Source organism: Castanea sativa, chromosome 8 (genome assembly GCF_040712315.1).
Source record: "Castanea sativa cultivar Marrone di Chiusa Pesio chromosome 8, ASM4071231v1".
Classification (NCBI taxonomy): Eukaryota; Viridiplantae; Streptophyta; class Magnoliopsida; order Fagales; family Fagaceae; genus Castanea; species Castanea sativa.
Window position 1 is genome coordinate 46,605,132 of NC_134020.1, and position 22,908 is coordinate 46,628,039.

Consider the following 22,908-nt stretch of genomic DNA (forward strand, 5'->3'; position numbering starts at 1 on the left):
TTTTTATTTTTTTATTTTTTTTTATATAACTATTAGTAGTTTTTTTTTTGTTGATATTTTGTGTTGTTTTTGAATAAACATGGGTTTTTTTAAAGGAAAAAAACAACAGCAAACGTGGGTTGTTTAACTTATTTTTCTATTTAAAAAAAAATAGTAAACTTATGGTTACTTTGAAGAAATGGGTTAGTGGAAGAATATTTCTATTTTGTAGGCAATGTTTTAGTGCAAGTTAGATATATATTTTTACCGGACTATCCTTTAGTTTTGTCTCTACTTAAACCCAGGGATGTAAGGGTATTTTAGAACAAAAAAAATATGATCCAAACAAGAGAAGTCTCTTAAATAATAGTATAGATGATTGATATTACCGATCAGTTATATTGAGGAATTTAAACTATGTGCATTCTTGATAAATATTTTATGATAGGGTCCACAACTTTCCACATTTTATGCAGTTCGAGGAATAAAAATTTGAAATAGCTAATGCTCAAGAGAAATAAGTTCCACAACTTTCCATGATGAAAAGGGGGAAAAAAGATATAAAATGTATCTTCTAATCCAAAACTTAATATTTTGCCTATGATACGTACTATTTGTGTTCATTATATTGTCAGGTATACCGTAATTCTCAATTAGTACTGGACTTTTTAGTATTACTAATTTCATTGCGAATACCATAAAGGTTTCATCAAATATATTAAGCAATAATGAAAAGATGTTCATTGACAAGCTAAAACTAAATACAGTTCAAAGTTTCCCATAAAGAAGAGATGTATTCTATCTGGGACAAAGAGTCCTATTGTATTGACACCGTTATAGTTGAAGACTTTGTCGGTGATCTTCTTGGTGGAGAAAACAAGAAAGGTTTAGGGGGGATTTGCAAGGAGTTGAGACTCCCTTCCAACATTTCCACCACTCTACTCATTGATGGTCGGTTTAAGGGGTTAGTTTGTATGCACCACAAACTCACTATTATCATCTTTCTTGCCCTTTCTTCATCTCCTTCCTTTAAAAATCCTAGCAGTCTTAACTCTTCATTTAGTTCAAGATGCTTGTAAATCCAATGCGGAAAATATATTTCACTTGAAAAATCAACACTAACATCAACATTCTTTCGGCCTCCCACCATTTCTAAAACCATCATTCCATAGCTATAGACATCTGACTTGTGAGAGATCCCTCCAAAATTCCTACAAACTACTTCAGGAGCTATATATCCTGTAGTCCCTCTTGCACCTACCATTGATATAATACTCTTTTCTCTAGGACATATTTTTGCGAGGCCAAAATCAGAAATCTTTGGAAAAAAGTTCTCATCCAATAGAATGTTGTGAGGCTTTATATCAAAATGCAAAATTTGTGTATTGCAACCTCTATGCAAGTACTCTAAGCCTCGTGCAATGCCGATTGAAATCTTGTATAATGTTTCCCAACCCAATTGATGATTAGAATTTGAGGGATTTCCTTTATATATGAACTTCTCAAGAGATCCATTGGGCATAAGCTCATAGATAAGAGCTCTTTTAGAACCCTCAACGCAAAATCCCTTAAGAGTTACAATGTTAACATGAGAGGTCCTACTAATGCTTGCAACCTCATTAACAAACTCCTCTCCATTACCTTTTGTTTCTTTGATCAGAACCTTCACTGCTACAAAAGAGCCATCTTGTAATTTCCCCTTATAGACACTACCATAGCCCCCTTGGCCTAATTTATCATTAAAGGAATTGGTCATTGTCTTTATATCTGCATAACTATATCTTCTAATAGCAAGAGGTCCATAATTCCTTAGAAAGGCTTCGAAATCCCGATGAGTTCGAGTTTCCTTCTTCCAAAAATTAATTATTTTTATTAATGAGAACTTACTCCAGAAGCAGCAGATTATAACCAATAGAACTCCAATTCCAACAGATGAAGTAGCTGTAATAAAAGAATAGAGATTAGAAAGTTATGTGGTCCAACAAATGAAGTAGTTGTAATAAAAGGACAGAGATTATAAAGTTATGTGGTGACACAACCATAACTTATACAACCTATTGAGAATGTCTTGAAACTCAATAAATTTGCATTTTCTTTGTAGTGACAAAAGACTAACAATGAAGAAGCAAAAGCTAAGGATGACTTGGCATCCAATACCTTAAGCAGAATAAAGAAGTTTGGTTTTAATTGATAGGAGATAGGGAGCCTTGGATAGGAAAATCATGAGCTACGAAATTTTTTGCTATTTTACTGATGGATTTGTACATACAAGCTAGTACATAGCATTGAACAATAATAAAAAATGGAGCAAATGGAACCATTACCAAATTGATGGCAGAACCTTATATAATTGCATGAATAATAAAAATTTGATAGTTAGATACACTATGAGAGACTGAGGTGGAGTTTGGATAGCGCGTCCAAGTTTCCTGCGTCCTCGTTTTGCCTCTTTTTTTTTTTTTTTAACCCAGCCGCAAGTTTGGACTTTTCAGCCATGAACAGTGCACAAATACACTGTTCATGGGTCTCACAAATTTTACTTTTCAGCAACTTTTTCATTAAAAATGGGTCCCACAGCACTATTCACACATTTAAAAATTATTTTGCTACAGTGTTTTCAGTTTTCAGTTTTCAGTTTCAGCAAAATAAGTTCTATCCAAACGGACTCTGAGAGGGAATAAAAAAGGGTCACGGTTTATGTTTTAAATACACACAAGCTCACTTCCATATTGAATCATTTTTCTATAGGATAGACGATCCAACCAAAAAATTTGATTAAAGAAGTAATGTTACCTATCACTATCGCTTTCAATCTCTGACTCCCTGTATTAAAGCATCAAAGAACATCACTGTTAGTTGAATAATTTTTATTTTATTTTAAAATGAAACAAATTAACGGAGCCAAATTTGTTTATTTATTTTTAAAATTTAAATCTCAATTGTACTTAACAAAGAGCAATGAAGGTCAGTCTACAATTATCTGATATATACTTTATAACAACAAAGTTCATTCTTTTTCTATGTATTAATCTACAAATTGGTTTCCATGTCATTGAAGATATGATCAAGACACTGATTCAAAAGAAGTAATGATTGCTAGAGAAAATCGCATAGTTTTTAAGGTATTTTCAAAATAAATATAGATACCATAACAAATATAGATACCATATTCTAATGTATTTTCAAGAAAAGTGTATGAGAATTCTAAGGGGTTGACTTAATAGTTTAAAGGTTTCATGACATCTATGGGTTTTAAAACCTTTAGCCAATATCTTAGGGTATTTTCCAAGTTATTACCTTCAGTAATAACTAGGTGCATATAAGATGAAGGAACTTTGCACTTACGAGGAAGTAGTCATATATTTGAAGAGATTTAGATATTCTAAATTCTGAAAGGAGAAAAAGAAAATGTATGTGAGAAAATGTGGCCCCTTAGGCTATTGTCTAATGGATGTAGGCCCACAAGATCAAACAGTGTAAACTTTTACATTTTCCTCTCATCTCTTTTTATACTCTTCGTCACAAATTTCTACAACTGATTTAACCCTTCAAAACTATGCTTTGAGTCTCTTGGACGTATATTTCCCAAGATACAATCATCAACCCACAGAAAAAGCACAACAATTTGAGTGCACACCAAATAGAATTGTCTCCTTCTCTCTCTGACTCTATGCATGAAGATAGGAATGCAAAATTTGTTTGAAATGAAAGAAGGGAAAATAGTTCAAAGAAACACTTGCACCAATTCAAAAACGTGTGCATTAGTGAATTGACAAGTTGTCATGGACTAAAATGTTTGTGAAGACAAATAGACAGACTGTGATGGTTTCTAAGGATATAATGATTAACAACACACAAAAGAAGTACAACAATTTGTGTTTACAACAAATAGAACTATATCTTTTTCCTGTTTTTGGCTCTATGTACAAAAATAAGAATGTAAAAACTGATTCAAATTAGTGAGAGTCGAACTATTTATATACAAATTTGCACCAATAGAAAAAGCGTAGCAAATAGACATTGCTCGGGACAAAAAATAGTTCGCACAAATAATAAAAAAAATTTAAAACCGGATAATCAAAGCCCAACCCATGCCCAACCCAATCCAAATCGGCCACGCAGCGGGGCAACCCTTGCGTGTGTGATGCCCCTTGGGATTTATCAAGCAATGGAACAGAAATATTTGCAGTACTTGTATTAGGATTTACCATAACATAAGAAAGTAAAGAAATTTATATGCAAAGAACCCTACATGCATTTTCAATATATGTGTACATGTAGGTCCAATTTTGTTTTGAGTTATTCGATGTCTATATATACGTACCTTTGTCTGCAATGGCACAATGAAACTTTACATTCTGTTCGAGTTCACATAGACCTCCCCGACCATAACAACTGCTGCAAGCATCAGATACATACACTTGAAGGTCGAACTCAGCAGTTACGAGTGAAAACAGTGTATCTTTACCTGAATACTTTTTTCTTGGGAGCTGAAGAAAGGAACATTCACCAGAAGAAAAACTCGGAGAGTCATCGTTTAAATGACTATAGTAGAGGTTATAGTCTCCTCAGCTCCAATTCTTGAAATTTCTAGGGGAAGTAATATTAAGAGTGCGATTGCATTTAAACAGTGTCTGACAAGGTGTGGTGAGTTTGAAAGAGATAAATGGAGAGTTGGGAAGAGTAAAATTGGTTACGGATTCGCATTTTTGGGTATTCAAGGCATCGGAAAGTAAAAGGTCCTTGATACGTGTGAACAGTGTGGTGTTAGTGTAAGAGATATTTACAACTTCATATGGTCCTCTACTCCACCCCAGTTGGATCGTCGGAGGTATTTCGTCACATTTTACTGGCAATAAACCGCAATGTGGGTGTGAGCTATCTGTGAATGGAAAACCAATGATACCCAGTTTTCCACATTGAATGGGTGAACAATTTGGGAGTGTTCTGTTTACTTCTTCAGCTGAGTGAAGCAGCAAGAGGTGAGAGAGAAGAAAGTGTTAGAGATATATTAGCCCATTAGCATAAGCCCAAGCCTAATTCTACTTTGTGTGCAAACCAAGTTTCCTACTTGTATTAGAAGTCTATTAGTTTAGGGTTTAGTCTACTATATATACACATGTTATGGTTCATTGTAACACAGGATTTGTTCTACACTCTAATTTATTATTGATGTAGCCCTTTAGGGTTTCCTCCGTGGATGTAGGCCGTTAGGCTGAACCACGTAATCCTCTTGTATTATTGTGTTCTATACTTTATGTTTTCGCTTCCGCATCCATAATAGCATATTCAACATGGTGTATCAATGCTAATATTTAACATGGTATCAGAGCTGCCTTCCTATGGCCATGTTTTTTTTGTCCTTACGGTGTATTAAGAGCAATCTTTGTCTTCCTTGGTGTTTCTTTGCTGCGTTCATCTTCTTTGGTTTTCCACTGCTGCCGTCAAAATTCTCCGGTATAGTCATGTCACCGTTAGAAGTCGCATCAACACTGCAAGACCATTGCCTTTCTTAAGCCACCGTCACAGAGCCAAACTTCATTCAAGGGATCTTTTCAACCTAATCAAATCTCAAGATTTCATCAAGTTTCCATCTTGAGTTTGAGAGGGGGTGTTAGAGATATATTAGCCCATTAGCATAAGCCCAAGCCTAATTCTACTTTGTGTGCAAACCAAGTTTCCTACTTGTATTAGAAGTCTATTAGTTTAGGGTTTAGTCTACTATATATACACATGTTATGGTTCATTGTAACACAGGATTTGTTCTACACTCTAATTTATTATTGATGTAGCCCTTTAGGGTTTCCTCCGTGGATGTAGGCCGTTAGGCTGAACCACGTAATCCTCTTGTATTATTGTGTTCTATACTTTATGTTTTCGCTTCCGCATCCATAATAGCATATTCAACATAGTGTATCAATGCTAATATTTAACAGAAAGAAAACAAACAGAGAGACGCGCGCCATCCCAAAAAAACTAAAACAACGTTTTTGTATAATTTATTTTCTTCTTGCTTCATTAGTCATTACTCCGTATATTATATAATACCTGTGGGTTCACTGTTTAACACGGTAATAGACTTGAAATTTGGATAAGGTAGACTTGTGAAAAAGCGATGGTACTCATCCGAAACATGGCAATAAGTCTAAATCCACCGAAAGTTTCACAAAAAGCTTCAGACTCCCTCTTTTTTTAAGTATTACAGTTGTCCTTGTTACCGTCTGTAGGTACTTGTTGGAAACATGGTCTGTTCATTGCATGGGGATATCCCTTTCACACCTCGGCTAGGGATACCACCGAGGAAAGTTCCTTTCTCATCATCATCCCCTTTGACGCGCAGATGAAAGACTCACTTCTTTTATGCTCTTCAAAACGTCGGAGTAGTCAAAATTTTTTGCGGAAATCTATGTAACTTGTTTAGGAAGGAAAATTATTAAGTACTTTTTTCTAGGTACAGTGATGTGGTGCCCTTTCATTTCACATTTTTGAGAAATAATATTATAAATTTAATTAGTGAAATTCACCATAAATATAAAAAAATAAAATCTAAGAGAAGAAAATACAATATCACCATACTCCAAAAATATCTAATAATTATTTGTGTAAGAATCATAGCCAAATCACCTTCGATAATGCAAAGCTAGAACCATAGAGCAACTTCAATTACTAGAAGAGCTGCCCTCGTTACTAATGAATAGCTTTAGTTGAGCTTTGGAAAGCATATATCTTAAATACGTATTGTTGGTCAAAATTTGGTTTATCCCAAATCAATGGCGGAACTAAGGTTGGAACAGCAGGGGAGTTTGTAACAAAATTCTCTCAGGTTCTAACCATTTCGGTCTACCAAGTATCCCACGAGACCACTGCCTCAACTTCTTTTCAAATTCTCTCACATGCCTTTTTACCGAACAACAAATCATATTTGCTCAATTGAAATTCCTTTTTGTCCAACTTCATCGTTAGTTGAATAATAATAATAAAAATTTAATGTAACAAATTAACGGAGCCAATTTTTTTTCAATTTTTAATTTTTATTATTATAATCCCAAAAGTATTTAAAAAAGAACAAGGAAGATCGGTCTACAATTATTTGATATAGATTTTATAACAAGAAAGTTCATTATTTTTTTACCTTTTCTATTAATTTAAAAGGAGTTAATTTGAATATATTGGGGGATGTGATGTTGAATGTTATAAAAAAATTCTAGTTTGTCTTCCTCATTATCAATTGGTTTTGAAATGAAGTGACATAACATGGTCCGATAAGTGATATCAGAGCCAATGTCATGCGTTTGGGTCACAGAAGTGTAATTATGAGAGAGAGATTGTTAGATGGGCCACAATTTTACTCACTATAACCACTCTAAAAACAGACCCTCAAGGCACGATGTTAAATGCTATAAAATACTTGAGTATGTCTTCATCATCAATAATCATCATGGTCCAGCACATGCCTAACCCAATACAAACTGGCATGTATGGGAGAGCAATGCTTGTGTGTGTGGTGCCCCTTAGGATGCATCATGTATGGTGCAGGCGAGCAGTGATGAAATTAAAATTCTAGTAAGGGGGCTAGGTTTAAGCAGAAAAAAAAAATCATAGAGCTCCAAATAAGCATCCATTTAGTATTAACAAACTATAAAGAAAAATACAAAACAAAATCATTGTTTCTTAATACATCACAATGCAATCTACCAATATAGACAACGACACAAATCAAATAAGAATTATGTTTATTATTTCACAAAAGGACAAATTGTTGTCACAAGTAATGACAAATACAAGAATGTAGGTGAAGCAACCATAACTCAAACAACCTATTGATATTAATGAGAACTTTACCCAGAAGCAACGTATTATAACCATTAGAACTCCAATTCCAACAGATGAAGAATCTGTAATAAAAGAATAGAGATTATAAAGTTACGTGGTCCAACAAATGAAGCAGTAGTGATAAAAGGACAAAAATTATAAAGTTATGTGGTGAAACAACCATAACTCAAACAACCTATTGATAATGTTTTGAACCTCAATAAATTTGCATTTTCTTTGTGGTGACAACTGACAAAAGACTAACAATGAAGAAGCAAAAGCTAAGGATGACTTTGCATCCAATACCTTAAGCAGAATAAAGTAGTTAGGTTTTAATTGACAGGAGATAGGGAGCCTTGGAGGAAAATCATGAACTACGAAAAATTTAGCAATTTTACTGATGGATTCGTACATACAAGCTAGTACACAGCATTGAACAATAATAAAAAATGAAGCAAATGGAATCATTACCAAATCGATAGCAGAACCTTATATAATCGCATGAATAATACTCTAAAGATTTGATAGTTAGATACACTACGAGAGACTGAGAGGGAATAAAAAAGGGGTCACAGTTTATGTTTTAAAGACAAACAAGCTCACTTCCATATCGAATCATTTTTCTGTAGGATAGGCGATCCAACCAAACATGTGTATATTAGTATCAACCAAAAATTTGATTAAAGAAGTAATGTTACCTATCACTATCGCTTTCGATCTCTGCCTCCCTGTATCTAAAGCATCAAAGAACATCACTGTTAGTTGAATAATTTAAAAAATAATATTGAAACAAATTAACGGAGCCAAATTTGTTTAGTTATTATATTTTTAAAATCTAAATCTCAACTGTACTTAACAAAGAGCAATGAAGATCTACAATTATCTGATGCAGATTTTATAAAAACAAATTTAATTCTTTTTCTATGTATTAATATCGACAAACTCGTTTCCATGTCATTGAAGATCTAATCAAGACATTGATTCAAAAGAAGTAATGATTGCTAGAGAAGATTGCAGGATTGAGACCATTAATATAAAATTCAAATTCAAATTATTTTTAACGTTTATATGTAATCCCATAAGAAATATAGATACTATATTTTGATGTATTTTCTTGAAAAGTGTATGAGAATCCTAAGGGGGTTGAATTAATGGTGTTTAAGGCCTCATGACATTTATGGGGATTTGGTTTCAAAACCTTTAGCCAATATCTTAACGTCATTCCCAAATTGTTGCCTTGGGTAATAACTTGGTGTGTCTGAGATAAAAGGACTTCACACTTACGATTAAGTAGTCAAATATTTGAAGAGGTTTGAATATTCCAAATCCTAAAAAGGAGAAAAAAAAAAGTGTGAGAAAATGTGGCCCTTTAGGCTCTTATCCAATGGATGTAGGCCACAAGATCAAATAGCCTAAACTCTCACATTTTTCTCTCATCTCTTTTTATATTCTTCATCACAAATTTCTACAACTGATATAACCCCTCAAAACTATGCTTTGAGTCTTTTGGATGTATATCTCCCAAGAAACAATGATCAACACACAAAAAAAGAACAACAATTTGAGTACACACAAATAAAATTGTGTTTCTTTCTCTCTCTGACTCTATGCATGAAGATAGGAATGCAAAATTTGTTTGAAATGAAAGAAGGGCAAATAGTTTAAAGAAACACTTGCATTAATTCAAGAACATGTGCATGAGTGAATTGACAAATCGATAAATTATGACTGTTTCACCCCATACAACGAGTACTATAAGTTTCTTGAGAATATAATGATTAATAACATACAAAACTTAAAAAAAAAAAAAATACAAAAGAAGTATAACAATTTGAGTGTACAATAAATAGAACTACATCTTTTTTCTGTTTTTGGCTCTATGTACAAATATATGAATGTAAAAACTGACTCAAATGAGTGAGAGTCGAACTATTTATATACACATTTGCACCGATATAGAAAAAGTGTAGCAAATAGACATATTGTTCTGGATAAAAAATAGTTCAAATAATAAAAAAATTTAAAACCAGAAAATCAAAGCCCAACCCAGTCCAAACCGGCCGTGCAGCAGGGCAACCCTCGCATGTGCGATGCCCCTTGGGATGCATCAAGCAATGGAACAGAAATATTTGCAGTACTTGTATTAGGATTTTTTTTTTTGGTGAAACTTGTATTAGGATTTACCATAACATAAGAATGTAAAGAAATTTATATGCAAAGAACCCTACATGCATTTTCAATATATGTGTACATGTAGGTCCAATTTTGTTTTGAGTTATTCGATGTCTATATATACCTTTGTCTGCAATGGCACAATGAAACTTTCCATTCTGTTCGAGTTCACATTGACCTCCCTGACCATAACAACTGCTACAAGCATCAGATACATAAACTTGAAGGTCGAACTCAGCACTGACGAGTGAAAACAGTGTATCTTTATCTGAGTGCTTTTTTCTTGGGAGCCGAATAAAGGAACATTCATCAGAAGAAAAAAAAAAGGAGAGTCATCGTTTAAATGACTATAGTAGAGGTTATAGTCTCCGTAAATCCTGTACGTAAAATTTCTAGGGGAAGTGATATTAAGAGTGCGATTGCATTTAAACAGTGTCTGACAAGGTGTGGTGAGTTTGAAAGAGATAAATGGATTGTTGGGAAGAGTAAAATTGGTTATTGTTGGGCTTTGTGGAGCTTGGTTGTATTTAATCCAATTGACAACCCGATCCGAATAATGTTGCGTGGTTTTTAATGGGAGATTTTCTAAGGTTTAGTCCATGAAGTGGAGACTTGGGCCATTGTGAATCCTACGCACAGGATATAGAAAAAACGTTGATTTGGTGATTAGGGTTCTTATTGTTGTTTTGAGAGAGTGAAAAACTGTACGGCCGCACTTTGTATTTTTTCTTAGATAATAGTGAAATTCCTGCAACTCTGTGGACGTAGGCAAGTTACTAAACCACGTAAATACTGTCTTGTGCATGTAATTTATTTTTCTTCGGCGTGTGTTTTCTATATTCTTGTTTCTCACAGGTTGGGAATTTCGTATTCATTCCCTACAACTAGTATCAGAGCCTAGGGTTAGGTTTAAGTGGGAGCAATGGCAGAAGAAGCAGGAAAGGTGTTTGGAATAAAAAAGTTTAATGGCACAGACTTTGGATTCTAGAGGATGCAAATTGAGGATTATCCTTATGGAAAGAAGTTGCATCTGCCGCTTCTAGGGGCAAAGCCTGCGACTATGAAGGATGAGGAATGAGCTCTTCTTGACAGACAAGTATTGGGAGTTATCAAATTAACTTTGTCTAGGTCTGTTGCACATAATGTTGTAAAGGAGAAGACCGCAGCAGATTTGATGAAGGCTTTTTCTGGTATGTATGAAAAGCCGTCAGCAAACAACAAGGTGCATTTGATGAAGAAACTGTTTAATCTAAAGATGGCAGAGAACGCATCAGTAGCACAACATCTGAATGAATTTAACACTATCACAAATCAATTGTCGTCTATAGAAATTGATTTTGATGATGAGATCTGTGCATTGATCGTTTTGGCTTCTTTGCCAAACAGTTGGGAAACAATTAGGATGACAGTAAGCAATTCCACAGGAAAAGAAAAGCTGAAGTACAATGACATATGAGATTTAATTCTGACTGAGGAGATTCGCAGAAGAGATGCAGGTGAAACTTAAAAATCTGGTTCTTCCCTAAACCTTGAGACAAAAGGTAGAGGTAATTATAGAAATTCAAATCGGGGCAGATCAAAATCTAGAAATTCTAATTGAAATAGAAGTAAATCTAAATCAGGTCAACAAGTACAATGTTGGAACTGTGGGAAAACAGACCACTTTAGGAGGTAATGCAAAAGTTCTAAAAAGAAGAATGAAGACGATTTTGCTAATGTTGTAATAGAAGAGGTACAGGATGCATTACTTCTTGCAGTAGACAGTCCACTTGATGATTGAGTTTTGGACTCAGGAAAGTCATTTCATAACACTCATCATATAGAATTATGTTGTAGGTGATTTTCATAATGTGTATTTGGCTGATGGTGCAGCCTTGGATGTTGTGGGTATGGGAGACATCCGAATATTGTTGCCCAATAAGTCTATTTGGTTACTAGAGAAGGTTCAACATATTCCTGACCTAAGGAGGAATCTGATTTTTATTGAACAACTTGATAAAGGGCATGCAATACTATTTGTTGGTAGTACTTGGAAGGCTACAAAGGGAGTCAGAGTATTGGCTCATGGAAAGAAGACTAGTACTTTTTATATGACCTCAAGTCCAAGAGACACAATTGCAATTGCTGAAGTAAGTACAAATACAAGCCTATGGCACTGCGGACTTGGCCACATGAGTGAGAAAGGGATGAAGATGCTGCTGTCAAGAGAAAAACTACCAAGATTGAAGTCCATTGATTTTGACATATGTGAAAGCTGCATCTTAGGAAAGCAGAAAAAGGTGAGCTTCTTGAAAATTGGCAGGACACCGAAGGCTGAAAAATTGGAGTTAGTACACACTGATTTGTGGGGGTCTTCTCCGGTTGCATCCCTTGGAGTTTCAAGGTACTACATCACTTTCATTGATGACTCAAGCAGAAAGGTATGAGTTTATTTTCTGAAAAATAAATCTGATGTATTTGAAACTTTTAAGAAGTGGAAGGCCATGGTTGAGATAGAAACAGGTTTAAAAGTAAAATGTTTGAGGTTAGATAAGGGAGGAGAGTACATAGATAGAGGGTTCAGAGAGTATTATGCTACACAAGGAATTATGATGGAGAAGACCATTCCTGGGACACCACAGCAGAATGATGTGGCTGAGCGAATAAACAGAACTCTCAATGAGCATGCTAGGAGTATGAGGTTGCATGCTGGACTACCAAAAACTTTCTGGGCTGATGCTATTAGCACTGCAGCTTACCTGATAAATCGAGGACCATTAGTTCCCATGGAGTTCAGACTTCTTGAGGAGGTTTGGAGCGTCAAAGAGGTAAAGTTTTCCCATTTAAAAGTTTTTGGTTTTGTTTCTTATTTTCATATTGATTCTGATGCTCGTAGTAAACTTGATACAAAGTCTAAAATATGTTTTTTCAATAGCTATGGTGATGAGAAATTTGGCTAAAGGTTTTCGGATGAACAAAACAGAAAAATTATTAGAAGTAGAAATGTGATATCTAATGAATAGGTTATGTATAAGGACATGTCAACTATAGTGCCTGATGTTACAGAGATAGATCAAAATAAATTTGAGTTTGTCAACTTAGATGAATTGACTAAAAGTACTGTCCAGAAAATGGGTGAAGAAGATAATGAGAATGTAGATCACAGGTAGACCAGAGTACACTTGTAGCTAAAGTCCGCAGATCTTCTAGGACCATTAGACCTCCACAGCATTATTCACATACTCTAAATTATCTCTTGTTGATTGATAGTGGTGAGCTAGAGTGTTATGATGAAGCCTTGCAAGATGAGAATTCAAGCAAATAGGCGTTAGCCATGAAGGATGAGATGGATTCCTTGTTGGGGAATCCGACATGGGAACTGACTGAATTGCCAGTAGGAAATAAGGCTTTGCACAACAAGTAGGTATACATAATAAAGAATGAGCATGATGGTAGCAAACGTTACAAGACCAGATTAGTTGTTAAAGGGTTCCAGCAGATTAGGGGCATTGACTACTCAGAGATATTTTTTCCAATTGTGAAGATGTTAACAATTAGACTAGTACTTGGAATGGTGGCTGCAGAAAACTTACATCTTGAGCAGTTAGATGTGAAGACGACATACCTTCATGGTGACTTGAAGGAAGATATTTACATGATTCAGCCAGAAGGGTTTATTGTTCAGGGACAAGAGAATCTAGTCTGCAAACTGAGAAAGAGCTTGTATGGCTTAAAACAAGCCTGTAGACAGTGGTACAAGAAATTTGACAGTTTTATGCATAGAATTGGGTTCAAGAGATGTGAAGCTGATCCTTGTTGCTATGTTAAGTCTTTTGACAATTCTTACATCATTTTACTGTTGTATGTGGATGATATGCTTATTGCACGGTCTAGCATTCAGGAGATTAATAATCTGAAAAAGCAATTGTCAAAACAGTTTGCAATGAAGGATTTAGGAGCTGCAAAGCAAATCCTTGGTATGAAAATCATTAGAGACAAGGCTAATGGTACATTGAAACTTTCACAGTCAGAGTATGTGAAGAAAATTTTCAGTAGATTCAACATGAATGAAGCTAAACCAGTGAGCATACCCTTGGGTAGTCATTTCAAACTAAGTAAAGAACAGTCACCGAAGACAGAAGAAGAAAAGGACTATATGAGCAAGGTGCCCTATGCCTCAGCTATTAGCAGCTTGATGTATGCTATGGTGTGTACAAAACCAGCCATTGCACATGTAGTGAGAGTTGTGAGCAAATTCATGAGTAGGCCAAGAAAGCAACATTGAGAGGTAGTCAAGTGGATTCTGAGATATCTGAGGGGTTCATCAGACACATGGCTTTGCTTCATAAGTGCAAGTTTGAAACTGCAAGGTTATGTAAATGCTGATTTTGCTGGTGATATTGATAGTAGAAAGAGTACTTTTGAGTTTGTATTTACTCTGGGTGGTACAACTATATCTTGGGTTTCAAATTTACAAAAGATTGTTACTTTGTCTACTACAGAAGCTGCGTATGTTGCAACAACTGAAGCTGAAAGGGAGATAATTTGGCTACATGGCTTCTTAGATGAATTGAGTAAGAAGCAAGAGATAGGCATTCTACATAGTGATAGTTAGAGTGCAATTTTTCTTGCTAAAAATTTAGCTTTTCATTCAAAGTCGAAGCATATATACATAAAATACCACTTTATCCGGTACCTTGTTGAAGATAAGCTGGTAATACTTGAGAAGATTGGTAGATCTAAGAATCCGGCAGATATATTGACTAAGGGTGTCACTATTGAGAAGTTGAAGCTGTGTGTAGCTTCAATTGGTCTTCTAGCTTGAGGACAGGAGGATGAGTTGCAGGGATGAGGGATTATTTTTGGAAGATAAGCGGCTGATGTTGGTGATTGAACTAGTCTCCAACTGGGAGATTTGTTGGGCTTTGTGCAGCCTAGTTATATTTGATCCGGTTGACGACCGGACCCAACCAGAATAATGTTGTGTGGTTTTTAATAGGAGATTTTCTGAGGCTTAGTCAATGGAACTCCATGGACGTAGGCAAATTGCCGAATCAGGTAAATACTATTTTGTGCATATGATTATTTTTCTTTTGCGTGTATTTTATTTATTCTTGTTTCTCACAGGTTGGTAATTTCGTGTTCATTTCCTACAGTTATGGGTTCACATTTTTGGATATTCAAGGCATCGGAAAGTAAAAGGTCCTTGATACGTGTAGATTGTGTGGTATTAGTGTTAGAGATATTTATAACTTTATATGGTCCTCTACTCCACCCAAGTTGGATCATCGGAGGTATTTCGTCACATTTTACTGGCAATAAACCGCAATGTGGGTGTGAGCTATCTGTGAAAGGAAAACCGATGATACCGAATTTTCCACAGTGAAAGGGTGAACAATTTGTGAGTGTTCTGTTTACTTCTTCAGTTGAGTGAAGCAGAAAAAGGTGTGAGAGAAGAAAGAAAACAAACAGAGAGACGCAAGCCATCCCAAAAAAACTAAAACAACGTGTTTGTGTAATTTATTTTCTTCTTGCTTCATTACTCCATATTTTTATATAATATATGTGGGTTCTCTGTTTTTGCTAATCATGTGGGTTCATTGTTTAACATGGTAATAGACTAGAAATTTGGATAAGGAGACTTGTGAAAAACGGTGGTACTCAACCCAAACATGTCAATGAGTCTACAGGCACCGAGAGTTTCACAAAAAGCTTCAAACTCCCTCTTTTTTGAACTGCTACAATTTTCGTTATTATTGTCGGTGGACTTGTTGGTAACATGATCGGTGCTTTGCATGGGGATATCCATCCTTTTCATACCTCGGCTGGGGACACCACCGAGGAAAGTTCCTTACTCGGTGATGTGGAACGATACTTTTTCTAGGGTATAGTGATGTGAAATTCTTTCATTTCACATTCGTGAGAGATTTTATTATGAATTTAATTAGTGGAATTTGCTGTAAATGTGAAAAAGGGGAATACCACATCATTGTATTCTAGAAGTATCTAATAATTATTCATTTAAGAATTGTGAAGATTATGTTTAGTGTGAGTCGTGTCGATTTGGTACAATTAGAGTCCGTTTAAGAACAACTTATTAACGGAAACTGAAAACTTTTTGTTAAAAGTCTGTAAATAAAGCTAAAAAATAACTGAAATAGTAAAGTGAGACCCATAAATAGTATCAAAAAGTGCAATGGTACCCATAAATAATATCAAAAATAAGTTGAGTTGTAACAAAAATAAGTTAAATAGTAAAAAAAAAATTGACTTTTTAAGTCAATGTCAAACGCAACCTTAATTTCTCATGAAAAAAAGAGCCTTAATCAAAATGGAGCTAATCCAAACCTAAATTTGATTAGCCCACATGCTATCCTCCTCCATTGACAAGCCTATGGCCCGAGGTGTCATTCCAAAAAGGGGAAAACTTGTTGCACACTTGTGTGCATCCACACAAGTTTGTAATAGACAGTGTCCTTCCATAAAATATTGTATGATCCTAATATTACATAATATCAAATGTTAGAAACTTTGCAATGCCCTTTAACAATGGGGTTCATATGGGATAATGGGAAGCCCATACTTACATTGATCCTTATTTTATGGTTATTCCTCGTCGGTTCATACATTAAGTCTCTATTTGGTTGGGGGAATGGAAAATGGTGGGAAGATGGAAAAAAATTAATTTTCTCATGTGTGTTTGGTTCAGGGTGGTCGATACCGTACCGGTACCGGCCGGTACATACCGTACCGGCCAATGCACCGGTACCGGTACACTTTTATATTGTACCGGAAAAAGTACCGGCCGTACCGGCCATACCGGCCAATTTTGGGCAATACCGGCCAGTACCCGGCGTATCGACCGATACAGAAAAATGCTTTTTTTTTTTTTTTAGTTTTGTAATTTTTGAATTTTCGTAAGGACATAATGGTAACTTATTTACATTAACTTATTAGTATTATTTGTTTTCTTAGTATGCATTGAACAACTAAGCTTTCTATTTTTTATATTGTGTTTTTTTTTTCTTTTAATTGATACTAAAGTCTAAAACTATAAATAATTTGTTCTGAATTGAGATAATATTTTATGATAAACTTTTATATTTACTATAATATAAGTGAAATATTATATGTTTATAAACATGGTTCTAGAGATTTTGGTGTATGTGTGTGTGTGTGTGTGTGTGTGTGTATAATAGCAGTAAACCCAAAATGGTACAACGGTATTGACCGGTATCCGAAATATATCGTACTGGTGGCTAAACCGGTACAGCCTCTGGTACGGTATTGACTTCCTTGGTTTGGTTGGGATAATGAAAAAATTGAGGAATAAAAACTTATTTGTTTTTTTTTTTTTTAGAGAGAGTTCCAACCTATGGTATCCACTCCTAATGGCAGCTCTTCATTATCAGACCAAAACACTAATCGGTTTTTGGTGTAGGCAGATGTTGAACACCAGATCTCTTATTCAACAATCAGAAATTTTACTAGTTAAGTTAACTAGAACCCACAAAACTCATTTGTTTCATTGAGAAGAAAAGAGAGAGAATGAAAAAGGTAGTTTATATAAATTTAGTCATTGACCTTATTAAAAAAAGATTCATGCCCAGTTTAAAATAGGGGAAAAAAGAAGAAGAAGCAATCCGCCCAATTAGAAAAGAGTAATGCTACAGTTACAAACTATTTTACAACATTTTTACAAACTATTGATGTGACAAATTCTTAATAGTTTTAAACTGAGCCATCACAAATATTGCATTTTTACTTACCAATAATTATTTGAAAAATACTTAAGCAATATCAACAATTTATAAAAATGTCGTAAAATAATTTATGTCAATAGCATTACTCATTAAAAAATAAATAAAAGGCAAACAGCGGACACAAACAAGTAATCATGCCTAGTATAAATATAAATAAATAAAAGCAAACAATCAAAAAGCAATCAGGCCCAGTTGGAAAAAACGAAAAAAGAAAAAGAAAAAAAAGAAAGCAAACAATCAACAAAAGCAAGTAATCATTACAAATAAAATAATATAAAAAAATTATAAAAGCAAACAAGCAATCACACCTGGTTGACGAAGAAATTAAAAAAAAAAAAATACCAAACAACCAACCCAAAAAAAATAGAGGCAAACAATCAAAACGAGATAAGAATGGTAGTCAAGTCATTCGACTGTAATTACTCTTCTATTCTCCATTTTTTCCTAATTTGGGGGATAATTTACTTTTAGTAGAGAGAAAACACCCAGTTTTCACTAAAATCTTTCACTTTTTCCCCTCTCAACCTAACAATAAGAAAACTCATTTTCTCTCTTACTTTCCTTTACCCCAAAATCACCCAAATAGCTTGTAAGCTACTAATTTACAGCCAAAACCGTAAGGTCCATATAAATTTATCATAACTGATGGTTCTAGTGGGCTGGCTCAATAAACTCAACATATCCCTTAGGTTTCTGATTCAAAGAGCTTATAGTACACCTTTTGTGGCAGTAAGAAGGTGTCGTTTCTTTCTATAAAAACATAAATAGTTTCTTGTGAAAATTGTATTTACTCTTTTTTTCTAGTTTTATTAATTGTCAATGTTTGTCAATTTCTTGAAACATGGCCAGATGACTCTAAAAGAAAGAAAAGCATGATGGTATGTTAATTGTATTAAAATTCAATGATTGAAAGATATGGGTACAAAATAACCGTATCAACATTTCATAACTACTTTCAAAGATGTTAGTTGGTAATTATTTTTTGTACACTTGTCTCTCATTACTGAATTTTTATATTACTAATATAATATCATTTAATATCAACTAACTTCTCAATTCTAAGATAAGTTTCCTACTCATCAGTCATCATCCCCATGCAGTGGGAACCCAAAAGATTCACTTAATTATTTTACTTTTTATTCCCCTTTTTGGTGATCATCAAAATCTCAGAGCAGTCAAATAGAGAATATTGTGGAAATCTGTCAGGCTTGTTTGAACCGTGAAGAAGAGTGGAGTTGTGTCGTGTGGATTTGATATAAACGAATTAATTTCCCATGAAAAAGGTAGCCTGAACCAAAATGGATCTAACAACCAGAAAATAAATTTGACCAGCCTCCTCCATGGACACACCTATGCCTGCAGTTGTACGATCCCAATATAATTGACAGAAAAATCTAATTTAAAGGACCATATACCACTGAGAAAAATACATAATATGGTTATTTAGCAAAAAATAAATTACATAATACGGTTATCTTAGGGACCCTGCAAGGCTGCAATTGCAATATCCTTTAACAATGGCGGTTCATATATATATATATATGGGATATTGGGAAGCCCATTAATTCTCACATCCCAATTTTTTATTTATTTTGTGAGAACCTGCATCCCAATTTCTATGTTCGTACATTATTCTCACAATTATTATTTTTGAATTCGTTTGTACTGCTTTTAATCTAGTGAAATCTTATTTTCGATTTTTTTTGGCTAACTTTTCAAGGTAAATAAATATGAAGATGACTTTTCCTGCAATCTCCATTTTGATTGTTTATTTGTCACAGCATGATATATTGGAATGTAATTTTTAAGAATTACATTCCAATATAAAAACATACATGCACATATTGTACATAAAGTAGCTAGGTCGATAAAGTAATTTAGCATATGTTATTTTATCATATATAATAAAATATTTATATCAAATTAATTAAGTTTTATATAATTCAAAATATTTTTTTCTCACCTAGTCAATTTTGTAAGCTATGAATTATCTTTTAAGTCATATTGATCGCAATTAACATTTTTTAACGTTTAAACATTTTAGAACAAGATTTATTTTTGTTAAATGATTTAGATGTTATATGGTTAAAGTATACTAATAGTTTTAAAAGTTATGAAACATATACAAAAATTAATTTATTTTAAATAATTTCAATAATAAATCTCACTTTATATATCTCTAAACTTATTGAAGTTAATATAAATATAAATATATAAATATATATATATATATATATATATATATATATATATATATATTCGTAGATGACAAATACAATAAAGATCTCGAACTCTTATCCATAAAATTCACAATTGTTTACTCTCTTTTTTTTTGTTTATATCTGTAATTCTTCTAATGCCAAAAAAAAAAAAAAGTTTTGTTCTTAGAAAATAAAGAAGACTTTTAAAAACAAATTTAATAATCTATTTATAGGAACATAAGAATAATCAAAGAAAAAAAATGTTGCATAATGTGCTCATCTACGTATCATTTACGTCAAACTTATCTACTTTTAGGAAAATATTCCTTAAACACTCTGATTAATGTGGCTGCACTTTCTGGACATTTAGATTCTTTTCCCATGTTTTTTTGTAGTGCTAGGTATTAAGTCCACTATATTGAGGCTGGTTAGTCTTAACTAAAGGCTTCTTTTTGTGTTCTTCTTGGGTGCCGTGGTCTTTTCCTTTTTGGCTAAGATCAAGTATAGGTCTTTTCCACCCTTGAGTGTGGCTCGCATCGTCAAGTGTAGGTCTTTTGACACTATTTTCATGAAAAATATAAAAAGCCTTCAGCAACATTTATTGTTTTATTATTCTCTTAATAAAATTTTTCTAAAATAACTTCTAAGCCAATGCCCTAAAAGTATTAGTTAACATGTTCCAAACAAGAATATAACTATACAAGTTATTAGTGCACTACTCAAGAAATAAGAGACAATACGAGGAGTTGAATTTCTAGCTGCTGCCTTTTGGGTGAAGTGTTGCCAAGAAGGAGAAGAAGAAAATGGGAGGTGGGGATGATTAGAAAAATATACTATTGGAAATGTAACAGTGATGTTGGTAACTTGGCTCTATGTTTTCTCTTTCACTCTCTCGCAAATTATTTTATCTTATTTTTTATATTCAAATTCTTTATGGGCTGAGATCTGTTTTCTAGCCAAATATAGTAAAAAAAAAAGGAACAGTGTGAACCGCTAAAACTGGTCACGATTCTCAGAACCATATAGTTTGACTGCAGTTCGAGCGGTTCTATGCTTTTTTCACATAGAGAGGTTCTTAGGGTTAAAATAACTAGAATAACGAGGAGTTCACAGTTAACTGGATTAGACTGTACGATCCGGTCCAGGTCTGAGAACCATGATTTTAACAGTATAACCTTCTTCTCTCACAGACCTATTTTCATAACAAAGAAAAATATATATTAATAGGTAGTTAACTTGGATATTAGATAAGGAAGACCTGTGAAAATAGGCTAAAATTATTATGAAACATAGTATATTAGTATGTGCATTGGAAAATCCCTTTGTTCCACCGCTAGAGACCACAAACGGGAATTTGCCACTTATCTTCTCCATTGACGCGCAATGGAAAGACTCACTTGACTCCTTGACTCTTGAGTCAAAACCTCAGAACACTCAAAACTTTGTAATAGACACTGTCCTTCCATAAAATATTTTATGATCCTAATATTACATAATATCAAATGTTAGAAACTTTGCAATGCCCTTTAACAATGGAGTTCATATGGGATAATGGGAAGCCCATACATACATCAATCCCTATTTTATGGTTATTCTTTGTCGATACATACATTAAGTGTCTATTTGGTTGGGGGAATGGAAAATGATAGGAGGATGGAATTTAAAAAAAAAAAAATTTCTCTCATGTGTGTTTCATTGCGATAATGAAAAAGTTGAGAGATTAAAACTCATTTGTTTAGTTGAGAAGAAAAGAGAGGGAGGAATGAAAAAGGTAGTTTATATAAATTTAGTCATTGAACTTATTAAAAAAAATTCATGCCTAGTTTAAAAAAGGAAAAAAAGAAGAAGAAGAAGAAGAAGAAGTAATCCTCCCAATTAAAAAAGAGTAATGCTACAGTTACAAATTATTTTATAACATTTTTACAAACTATTGATGTGAAAAATTCTTACTAGTTCTAATATGTGCCACCATTAACATTACATTTTTAATAATTATTTGAAAAATACTTAAGCCACATTAGCAATTTGTAAAAATATTGTAAAATAGTTTGTATTTATAACATTACTCGTTACAAAAGAAAGAAAGAAGGGCAAACAGCCAACACAAACAAGTAATCATGCCCAGTTGAAAAAAAAGAGAGCAAACAATCAACAAAAAAAGTAATCATTACCAATAAAATAAATAAATAAATATACAACAGCAAACAAGCAATCACACCCGGTTGACGAAAAAAAAAAACCAAACAACTAACCCAAAAAAGAAAAAGAGGCAAACAATCAAACCGATAGAAGAATGGTAGCAAGTCATTTAACTTCTTCTCAAAAAAATCATTTGATTGTAATTACTCTTCTGCTCCCCATTTTCTCCCTAAATTGGGGGATAATTCATTTTTAGTGGCTCCAAAAAAAAAACACTCGGATCCTACCAAAATCTTTCACCTTTTCTCCTCTCAACCAAACAATCAAAAAACCCATTTTCTCCCCTATTTTCCTCTACCCAACTCACCCAAATGGCTTGTAAGCTACCAATTTACAGCCAAAACCGCACGGACCATGTAAATTGATCATAACCGCTGGTTCTAGTGAGCTAGCTCAGTAATCTTAGCACATCCCTTAGGTTTCTGATTCAGAGGGCTTATTTTCGTACACCTTTTATGGCGGTAAGAAAGTGCTTTTTCTTTCTATAAAAACATGAATAGTTTTCAAGGGTTTATTTTTGCTAAATAATCATTTTTATTTTACAAAAACACCTAAAGGACCAAACCCATCTCTTTCTACGAAGTCCGAAACAGAGGAGGGTTGAGAAGAGATGGCAACTAGCCCATCAATAAATAGAACAGCCCAAGAAACTGAAAGCCACACTATGGGCCAAATATAAACATCTCTACCAACATGGACAAAGTCCCAAGCAACAAAAGTAGAGAGAATAGTTTTCACATCATATCCACAATACTAGAGAGAGACCCTGGTACAATAGCCGAATCACCTTTGATAATGGCAAA

The 22,908-nt window shown here is 33.9% G+C and overlaps 1 pseudogene; it reads right to left on the reverse strand.

Moving 5' to 3' along the window:
• Window positions 1-736: 736 nt before the first annotated feature.
• Window positions 737-15,429, reverse strand: LOC142606430 (LEAF RUST 10 DISEASE-RESISTANCE LOCUS RECEPTOR-LIKE PROTEIN KINASE-like 2.4; annotated as a pseudogene).
• Window positions 15,430-22,908: the final 7,479 nt, after the last annotated feature.